This window comes from Symphalangus syndactylus, chromosome 24, assembly GCF_028878055.3.
Source record: "Symphalangus syndactylus isolate Jambi chromosome 24, NHGRI_mSymSyn1-v2.1_pri, whole genome shotgun sequence".
Classification (NCBI taxonomy): Eukaryota; Metazoa; Chordata; class Mammalia; order Primates; family Hylobatidae; genus Symphalangus; species Symphalangus syndactylus.
Window position 1 is genome coordinate 70,406,347 of NC_072446.2, and position 11,362 is coordinate 70,417,708.

An 11,362-nucleotide genomic window follows, 5' to 3' on the forward strand; every position below is an offset into this window, starting at 1 on the left:
AGTGGGCTTGTACAATTTGAGAAGTAGGTTTGAGGTTTTTAAAATGCAAGAGACCATATGAGGAAGACTACCATGCAAATGTGTGTGGAGATGAGGAGGGGAGATGATGGGCTGGAACAGTTGGAGACTTCATAGAGCTCTCAGGCTCTCACAGATACAGGTGCAGGTCAAGGGAGTTGTGAAACCAGCTTGGGTCGCAGTCTGCATAAAGTCAGAGGCCAGGGTCATATTCATGGTGTGTTCAGGGGGAATGAAGGAGCCATTTTGACAATGGAGAATATATTATGAATGCCAAAGAGAAGCTTAGCATCGTATAGGAGATAAAAGTTAATGATTTTTAAGAAGGGAAATGACATGAAAGGCAAGTGTTTTAAAGTAATGAGGAAAGTAATATTAGTGTAGGAATAAGAGGAATATTATAATTTATCTAGTCCTCTACTAAATTTACCTAAATATGAAAATAGAAATGTGGATAGGATGGGTGAACTTCTGAAGCTTACTTGCAAAGCCAAGCTACTTAATTTAACAGGAAGAAAGCAATAAAAGCTCAGCAAAAGTTCGGTGGCATCCCACAGTTTTAAATATGTCTCTCTGCAGACCAGATCTCTCAAATAAGTTCTGGATTCATACATCCAGCTGTGTCCCCATCTCCACTTGAAGGTCTAATAAGCATCTCACACTTAACGTACCTGAACAAAGCTCTTGCTTCCTCCTTCCTTCTACCAAACCTGCTCCCATCCCACCTCCTCCCAAGTTCTGTCTCAGTGTGTGGTGCCTGGGAGTCATCCATGCGATTAGTATAGCTTTATGTTATGTGTGTTAGGGTAGTTGCTCAATATTTTTAAATAACTTTTAAATATTTTAAATATTTTTAAATAACTTGATACTTTATCAAATGCCAGAAGAATACGCTTGAGAGTCTGATCAGTGTTGGACTAATTTGCTATATTAAGAACATAGCAGGGGCCGAGTGCAGTGGCTCATGCCTGTAATCCTAGCACTTTGGGAAGCTGAGGCAGGCAGATCACCGGAGGTCAGGAGTTCGAGACCAGCCTGGCCAACACGGTGAAACCCCATCTCTACTAAAAATACAAAATTAGCCGGGCATGGCAGGCGCCTGTAATCCCAGCTACTCGAGAGGTGGAGGCAGAAGAATCACTTGAACCTGGAAGTTGGAGGTTGCAGTGAGCCGAGATCATGTCACTGCACTCCAGCCTGGGTGAAAAAAACTAAAATTTATTTGGAGAGGCAAAGGAACTAGAACAGCTAAAAACAATTTTGAACAAGAAGCAAGTGGGAGGAATCACTCTACCTGATTTTAAAACTTATAAAACTATAGGAATCAAAACTTTGGTACTGGTGGAAGGATAGATACATAGATCAGTGGCCCAAAATAGAAAAATCCACATAAGCACAGCCAAATGCTTTTTGACAGACATGCAAAGGCAATTCAGTGAAGGATTGAAAGAAGGATGGTCTTTTCAAGAAATGATGCTGGAGCGGCCAGGCGTGGTGGCTCACGCCTGTAATCCCAGCATTTTGGGAGGCCGAGGTGAGTGGATCACTTGAGGTCAGGGGTTCAAGACCAGCCTGGCCAACATGGCAAAATGCTATCTATACTAAAAATACAAAAGTTAGTGGTGGCATGCATCTGTAATTCCAGCTACTCAGGAGGTTGAGGCATGAGAATCACTTGAACCTAGGAGGCGGAGGTTGCAGTGAGCCAAGATTGTGCCATTGCACTCCAGCCTGGGCAACAGACTGAGACCCTGTCTCAAAAAAAAAAAAAAAAAAAAAAAAAAATGCTGGAGCAATGGGACATCCAATGCCACGAGAATGAATGTTGGCCTAAATTTTACACCTATACAAGAAGTAACTCAGATCATAGATTAAAATATAAAACCCCAAGTCTTTTAGCAGATAACAGGCTGGGTGTGGTGGTTCACACTTGTAATCCCAGAACTTTGAGATGAAGACCAGTCTGAGCAACACAGCAAGATCTCATCGCTACAAAAATTTAAAGTATTAGCCCAGCAAGATGGCGTGCACCTATGGTCCCATCTACTCTGGAGGCTGAGGCAGAAGGATTGCTTGAACCCAGGTGGTTAAGGCTGCAGTGAGCCATGATTGTGCCACTGCATTCCAGCCTGGGTAATAGAGCAAGACCCTGTCTCCAGAAAAAAAGAAGATAAAGAGAGTATCTTCAGGACCTAAGGCTTGGTAAAGAACTCTGAGACATGACACCAAAAGTACTATTCATAAAATTCAAAAATCAATAAATTGGACTTTGTAAAAATGTAAAACTGTTGCTCCGTGAAAGACCTGTTAAAAGGACAAGAAGGGCTAGGCATAGTAGCTCACGCCTGTAATCCCAGCACTTTGGGAGGCTGAGGTGTGCAGATTGCTTGAGTCCAGGAGTTCAAGACCAGCCTGCGCAATGGGGTGAAACCTCATCTGTACAAAAAATACAAAAATTAGCTAGGTGTGATGGCACACGCCTGTAGTCCCATCTACTCAGGAGGCTGAGGTGGGAGGATCACTTCAGCCCTGGAGGTTGAGGCTACAATAAGCCGAGATTGTGCCCATGCACTCCAGTCTGGGCAACAGAGCAACACCCTGTCTCAAAAATAAAATAAAATAAAAAGTTTACAAAGTGAGAGATAATATTTGCAAAACAAATCTCTGACAACGAACTCTGAAAATTCAACATTAATAGCCAGGTGCAGTGATGCCTGTAGTTCCAACTACTGCTGAGTGGGAGGATCACTTGAGCCCAGGAGTTCAAGGCTGTAGTGAGCTGCGATTGTGCCACTGCCCTTCAGCCTGGGTGACAGAGCAAGACCTTGTCATAAAACAAAAAGCAAGAAAAAAAAATGAAAATTCAGTTTAAAAATGAGCAAAAGATATGAGGATATATCATATTAAAGATGATATAAGAATATCAATAAACACATGATAAGATATTCAACATCATTAGCCATTAACGAAATGCAAATTAAAATCATGATGAAGCCCAGGCCTGGTGGCCCACACCTGTAATCCCAGCACTTTGGGAGGCCAAGGTGGGCGGATGACTTGAGGTCAGGAGTTTGAGACCAGCCTGGTCAACATCTCTACTAAAATACAAAATTAGCCAGGGGTGGTGGCACTTGCCTGTAATCCCAGCTACTCGAGAGGCTAAGGCAGGAGAATCTCTTGAACCTGGGAGGCAGAGGTAGTAGTGAGCCAAGGTCATGCCACTGCACTCCAGCCTAGGCAATAGAGTGAGACAACAACAAACAACAACAACAACAGACATACCCAATGGGTAAGTGGTCTCCAAGTTTCTAGAAACCAACTCTATAAGTGATCTTTAGAAGCATAATTTCTTGTGTCAACAAGTGTCTCTAGTTGAGATAGAAATGACAGTCTGTCTCCATTGACTTTCAGCAAGGTTGGTTGTTCTGTGAGGAAAGGGTCAAGGTTTGGGGAATGCATGTGATGAGGATATCCCAGGCTTGGTGTTAGAAGGAAGTGGCCATGCGCATAGCGGAGGCAGAGGTGCCCAGGCTCCCAGCATGCTTTTGTAATTGCCTAATGGGCTTGTCCTCCCCCCTGCACAGACAAAATCAATTCACTGAGACCACGGCGTTGCAGTGAAGAGTTTAATTGATGCAAGACCCACCACCACACAGGAGATGGAGTTATTATTCAAACTGATCCCTGTGAAGGCTTTGAGTTTAGGGGTTTTCAAGGATAGTTTGGTGGGCAGGGGACTAGGGAATGCTACTGATTGGCTGGAGATGCCATCACAGGGGCATGGAAAATGGTTTGCCTCTGGGTGGGGGTCCCAGAGGACTGGTTAGTCATGAGTCATGAGGCTGGGTGGAGTTAGCCAATTGTCAGTAGTGTGGAAGTCTGAAAAGACACCTCAAAAGACCAACCTTAGGTTCTACAATAGTGATGTTATCTACAAGAGAAATTGGGGAAGTTGCAAATCTCGTGACCTCCGGAACAATGGCTGTTTATCCTTTATGCCTACATCTTAGCAGAATTCAGGCCCTTCTCATTCTCCTAATCTTGCGGCCTTTCATTGGTTTTACAAAGGTGATTTAGTTTTGGGAAGGGCTATGGTAGGCTAAGGTTAAACTATAAACTAAACGTCTCCCAAAGTTAGTTTCGCTTACGTCCAGAAATGACCAAGAACAGCTTGGAGGTTAGAGGAAAGATGAAGTGAGCTATGTCAGATTTATCTGACTGTGTAATTTGGCAAAGGCAGTTTCACGTGGAGGGCTCTGCCAGAGAAACAGAATTTGTGCACCTTGCCTCAGCCTCTGTTGTCTTAGGAAATATCCCAGAGATGCATAAATTCCCAGCTGGTCCCTTCTGGGAATTGGTGGGTGTGTCCTGGAAGATTCCCCAATGTCCATGTGTTGGGCAGTCCTCCCACCTCAGCCCCGCAAGTAGCTGGGACTACAGGTGCGTGCCACCCACCTTCCCCTCTGAAAGCATTTCATGGTTGTCACCAAAGTGTGTGGAGTCTGGACCAACAACTCCACTAGCAAGTCTTAGTGAGATGACTGGCTCAAAGAGGAGTCCCCAAAATGTTTATACCTCTTGTAACTAATTATTTTTAAGTTTGGGAAACATTAGGAAATAAGGAAGCCAGTGACTACTGATGCCAAAAATGCAGAAGCTGTGACTCCTTTGCTGTGACTCTGGCAGTGAATCCTGTACTGGACTAGGTCAAGTATGGGCAGGGAAGTGCTGCAGCTTGTATTGTTGAGTTCCCAGTTTCCCTGTGGGGCACTATTTGGGGTACAGGAATTGCTCATGATTTTATATAACGCAGAGATACCTACTAGACAGAATTTCACCAAGTCATGGCTAGGCACTGGAGGCTCAGTGGTGAGCACGTGGTTACCCCCTCATGAAGCTCAACAGCTGCAACATGCAATACATTGGAATCCTGCCTCCATCTGTGTGAATCTATCTGTTTGAGCGTCAGTCTCTCAATCTCTCTCTCTCTCTCTCTCTCTCTCTGAGACAGGATCTCACTCTGTCACCCAGGCTGGACTGCAGTGGCATGATCATGGTTCACTGCAGCCTTGATGCCGGGGGCTCAAGCCATCCTCCTGCCTCAGCCTCCCAAAGTGCTGGGATTACAGGCGTGAGCCACCATGCTTGGCCAATGAAACCAAGTTGTTTTTTTTTTTTTTCAAATGGAGTCTTGCTCTTGCTCTTGTTGCCCAGGTTGGAGTGCAATGGCGCGATCTCGGCTCACTGCAACCTCCGCCTCTGGAGTTCAAGCAGTTCTCCTGCCTCAGCCTCCCGAGTAGCTGGGATTATAGACGCATGCCACCATGCCCGGCTAATTTTTGTATTTTTTGGTAGAGACAGGGTTTCATCATGTTGGTCAGGCTGATCTCGAACTCCTGACCTCGTGATCCACCTGCCTCAGCCTCCCAAAGTGCTGGGATTACAGGTGTGAGCCACTGTGCACAGCCTAATAAAATCAACTTCTAATGACCACCGCTCTTTGCCAGCGACGGTGACCCAAATAAGTCCAAGGAACAGGGAGGCTGTGGAATGGCACATGAGTCACTCTGGACCAGCTGGAAAGTAGATTTTCACAGGTCTAGGGCAGGGCACGAATGAGGTGAGCACTGGACCGCTTATCATGTCGAAAGCAAGGAAGGTATCAAACACTAATAGGATGAAGTCAAAGGAACCCCGAACCGACTCACCTACGATGGGACAAGTTTTAGCACCAAAACAGATGTTTACAGTAGACTGAAACATATCATAATGACAAAATTACAAAATGAAACAACAGCAAGACCCCTGCATTTGTCACCACTAGAATTTTCCAGGGAATAGGTCAGTTGTTTGACAATTGAGAAATAAAGGGACAGAATCAAGTATTTATCCTGCCTTTCTGTATTAATTCCCTTGCTTCTTTCCTGTCTCTGTCTCCCTTCCTTCCCTTCTTTCCTTCCTTCCTTCCTTCTCCCTTCCCTTCCTTTCTTTCATCTTTCTTCCCTTTCTTTCCTTTCTTCAGGGGCTCATTCTGTTGACCAACCTGGAGTGCAGTGGTGCAATCATGGCTCACTGCAGCCTCGACTTCACAGGCTCAGTTGATCCTCCCACCACAGCCTCCTGACTAACTGGGATTACAGGCATGCACCACCAGGCCTGGCTACCTTTTGTATTTTTTTGTAGAGATGGGGTTTTGACATGTTGCCCAGGCTGATCTCGAACTCCTGGACTCAAAGCAATCCACCCACCTTGACCTCCCAAAGTACTGGGATTACAGGCATGAGCCACTGTGCCCCGCATCAGCTGTATTTCAAAAACACCAAGTCGGTGATAAGGAAAAGTTTTCCCTTATAGAAGAATTCTATAATAGAAGCAAAAGGAATGATAGAATTTTTTTAAAAATCATCTTGCAGGCATGAATGAAACAATGAATGTAAATAATGATCATCAGGAGATGCTAGAACCACAATGTGAAAAGTTTACAGGGAACTTTATGGTGAAGAGATCAGGCTCACAACACCTGAACCTGCTGAGCATTTGGCCCTGGCATCACCAAACATAGCAATGAGCCATCCAGATGGGTAGCCATAGCAAAAGCACAATATCTTTTATCAGTTCTTCTTCCCTAAAAAGCTGAATCTGAACAAGTCTTTAGACCTGACTTTCCAATGTACAGGAAATACAGGGGACAGAGTACTATAGGATGCAGATGACACCATAGGGAGCAAAAAGCCAAACTCAGAACACAGAACATTCTAGAAAGTGATTCATCCTCTCCAAAAAACCAATGGCATTAAAACAAAAAGAGATGTAAGATTGCTATGGAAAAAAAGAGACTTAAGAGATATAACAACCAAATGCAATGTATGGACCTTTCCAATCCTGATTCAAACAAACCAATTGTAAAAAGATACTCCTGAGATAATCAGATAAATAAATATGCATCCTGGCTAACACGGTGAAACCCCATCTCTACTAAAAATACAAAAAATTAGCCGGGCATGGTGGTGTGCGCCTGTAGTCCCAGCTACTTGGGAGGCTGAGGCAGGAGAATCGCTTGAACCCGGGAGGCAGAGGTTGCAGTGAGCCGAGATCGCACCGTGGCACTGCAGCCACAGCGACAGAGCGAGACTCCGTCTCAAAACAAAAAAAAATATGGACAGATAGTAGGTGATATTAAAGGGATTGTTGTTAGCTTTATTGGGTGTTAGCTTTATTGAGTGTTTGATGGCTTGTGTTTTTCTTTTTAAAATATTCTTATCAGAGAAGCATGCTAAAGTATTTACAAGAGAAATGATATACTATCTTGGATTTTAAAAAGTGTTTTGTCTTTTATTTGTTTCCATCCCATTTAATAGAAGTTCAAGTATCTTGGATTTGCTTTAAAACAATCCGGTACAAAAAAGAGAGGATAGATAAAAGGATTCTGGCAACTTTTTGGTAATTGTTATAATTGTAGCTGAGTGATGAGTATATATTCTGCCTACCTTTGCATGTGTTTGAAATTTTCCATAACAAAAAGTTAAAAGAGAAAGCAAAAAAACAAAAAAAAACAAAAAAAAAAAAAGTAGGGGAGCTCCAGGACACTGGTTCTGAATCTGCTCCTAACCAGTTTTGAGCTTGAGCAAGTTAGTTCAATTCTCTGGGTTTCAATTTCCTTATCAGTAAAATCAGTAATTCAGTGATGACCATCTAACACCTAACTTCTGTGGTTCTGTGGTTCTTTATTCTCTTTGACTTGGGAACCATTTTTATTTAATTGAATTAATTTTTTTTAACATTAAAAAAATAGGGACAGGGTCTCCATATGTTGCCTAGGTTTGTCTTGAACTACTGACTTCAAGCAATCTTCCCGTCTCGGCCTCCTAATGTGCTAAGCATGAGCCACCATGCCGGCTGGGAGCCATTTTTAAATGCCTCCTCTGTGACATCCAGGAGGGGAAGGCAACCATGGTATGGGTTGTATCAGGAGGTGTGGGCTTCCTGAGGGAAGTGGAAAGCAGAACAAGTCCAGGGTTAAACGGTGATAATGAAGAGTTTATTTGTGTTTTCTTAGCTAACCAAGGAACTACAAAGGGGAAGAAGGATTCATTTGATGCAATTTCCCCCCACCACCTTTTTTATTTTTTCAGTGTGCGTTGTTGGGTAATTTCTGTACAGGGTTCTCTATGCTGTGGGTCTAGGTGGGAGAATTGCTTGCTCACCCTTTGGCCTAATGCAGAAGGAACAGCTTACCCCAGCTGCAGGGGTGTAACTGTCTCAGCTCAAAAGACTCTTACCCAACATTCTGTTCATGGTAAACAAAATTCTAGGTATGTAGGGAAATGTCTGCAATGAGGCAAGAGCAACTTGTGAGCAGAGGGTAGAAAGCTCTTGATGAGCAGCTGCTGTAGGATTTCTACATTATGAAATGTAGAAACCCCAGTCTGGCTTCTGAATTCTTATACTCTGTCAGCTGGTATTTATCTAGGGCATACACATGGACTGTAATATTAGATTGAGCCAAATATCTATAGGAATACACATCTGCAAAAAAATGCACCCTTAAGAATGAATTGGGTGTTAGTTATACCTTTGTTGTTCAGCAAGCGACAGGGAGATGACTGTGGATTCATCTATAATTCTTTTAATTTCAGAAGTCAAGTTGCATAGCTTTAAATACCATCTATGTGGTATAGACCCTCAGATTTATACCTGCAGCCTCATCTCTCCTGTGAGCTGCAGACCCCTATTAGACAACTGCCTACTCTGAATCTAGCAGGTGGTCTAGCAGGTCTCTCAAACTTAACATATCCCAGTATGAACTCATGGGCAACCCCTTTTTCTCAAACATTCTACTTGCAGCCTTCCGCATAACAGGTGCTCCATCCTTCCAGTTGCTCAGGTCAAATCTTTAGTCATTTTTGCTTCTTTTTTTTTTTTTTTTTTTTTTTGAGACAGAGTCTCGCTCTGTCACCCAGTCTGGAGTGCAGTGGCACGATCTTGGCTCACTGCAACCTCCGCCTCCTGGATTCCAGCGATTCTCCTGCCTCAGCCTCCCGAGTAGCTGGGATTACAGGCGAGTGCCACCATGCCTGGCTAATTTGTGTATATTTAGTAAAGACAGGGTTTCGTCATGTTGGCCAGGCTGGCCTCGAACTCCTGACCTCAAGTGATCTGCCTGCCTCGGCATCCCAAAGTGCTGGGATTACAGGCATGAGCCACTGCTCCCGGCCCACCCTTGATTCTTTTACTTTAATTCCCAACCTCCGATTCATTAGCAAATCCTGTAGGGTGCTTCCTTCAAAATATTTCTTTTCTCTAGCATAAATTGGAACCTCTGGCTAGAACTGGACCTCCTCCCTGCTTCTGGTCACAACTTGGTCACCGCTGAGAAAATCAGGATTTAACCTCTTTATGACTCTGATCTCTGCTTATTCCAGGCACCACGAAAATCCCAGGCTGAGATCCCTCAGCCCTGAGACACTTGTCCCATACATTTGTGCTTCTTCCTCTCTGAGCCCTTCTTCCAGCTCTCACCATCCCGTGCAGGCTACCCTCTGTGCTGCTCGGTGAATTATCAGCTAAATGTCCTCATCCACCTCTTCTCTCTACACATTCCCTTCATCTTCTTTCTCTAGGCCAGCACTGCCCAATAGAAGTATACTGTAACCCTAGATGTATTCTAAATTTTCTTTTTGTTTGTTTTGTGGCAGTGACACGATCACAGCTCACTGTAGCCTCAACTTCCCAGGCTCAGGTGATTCTCCCACTTCAGCCTCCTGAGTAGCTGGGACTACAGGTACTTGCCACCACGCCCAGCTAATTTTGTATTTTTTTGTAGAAATAAGGTCTCGCCATGTTGCCCACGGTACTCTTGAATTCCTGAGCTCAAACGATCCACTCACCTTGGCTTCCCAAAGTGTTGGGATTACAGGTGTGAACCACCTCACCCAGCTAAATTTTCTAGTAGCCCTATTAAAATAAGTAAAAAGAATCAGGTGAAATTAATTTCAACTATATATTTTATGTAGCCCAATAAATCCAACACAAAAAACATATTTTATATAACCCAAAACACTGCAACATGCAAAAAATATAGAAATGTTAAAAGATATTTTACATCTTTTTTCTTCCATACTGTCTTTAAAATCTGGTGTGTATTTTATGTGTAGAGCACATGATAGTTTGACTTTTTTTAAATTTTTTAATTTTTATTTTATTTTGTTTAGGTATATAAACTATTAACAAACAAGGCCTACAAACTTGTTTTGTTTCTTTTTTGAGACGGAGTCTTGCTCTGTTGTCCAGGCTGGAGTGCAGGGGCGCCATCTCGGCTCACTGCAAGCTCCGCCTCAAGGGTTCACGCCATTCTCCTGCCTCAGCCTCCCGAGTAGCTGGGACTACAGGCGCCACCACCACGCCCAGCTAATTTTTTGTATTTTTAGTAGAGACGGGGTTTCACCGTGTTAGCCAGGATGGTCTTGATCTCCTGACCTCGTGATCCGCCCGCCTCGACCTCCCAAAGTGCTGGGATTACAGGCGTGAGCCACCGCGCCCGGCCAAACTTATTTCTTCTTAGATACACCCATGGTATGGCCACAGCGGCCAGTGGTCTTGCTGTGCTGGCCTGGGACATGAAGGCCCCAGAAGTGGCATAGCCCTGTATAGGCTCAAATCTTCTTCAGTTGCTCCAGGTTCTCACAGAGGTTGTTATCAGACCATTGGCCAGGTCCTGGCTATATTTTCCATCCTTTACATCTTTCTGTCTGTTTGAGAACCAGTCTGGGATCTTGGGCTGGCATGGATTCAGCATAGTGGTGATCACACATCCACCTTATCCTCAGTGAGTTCTCCTGGCCTCTCAGTGAGGTCAATGTCAGCTTTCCTCAACACCACAGGAGCAGATCTTCAACACACACCCTTGATGGCAATGGTGGCAAAAGCTATTTTCCGACACCCATCAATGTTGGTGTTGAGTACTCACAAAATATGCTGGGACTTCTCAGAGATCACTAGAGACATGGTGGCAGCACAAGTGGTGGTGTGTAGGTCTCTGGTGGAAGACAGAATGGGAATGACTCCTTCTTTTTTTTTTTTTTTTTTTTTTTTTTTTTTTTTTTTTTTTTTTTTTAGAGATAGCGTCTGCTCTGTCACCAAGGCAAGAGTGCAGTAGCATGGTCATAGCTCACTGTAGCCTCGATCTACAGGGCTCAAGGGATCCTTCTGCGTCAGTCTCCTGAGTAGCTGGGACTACAGAAGCATGCCACCATGCCCAACTAATTATTTATTATTATTATTAGTTTATTTATTTTTGAGATGGGGTCTCACTCTGTAGCCCAGGCTAGAGTGCAGTGGCGCCATC

The 11,362-nt window shown here is 44.0% G+C and overlaps 1 pseudogene; it reads right to left on the reverse strand.

Moving 5' to 3' along the window:
- Positions 1 to 10,565: 10,565 nt before the first annotated feature.
- On the reverse strand, positions 10,566 to 11,022 carry LOC129474090 (small ribosomal subunit protein uS13-like; annotated as a pseudogene).
- Between the last annotated feature and the right edge of the window lie 340 nt (positions 11,023 to 11,362).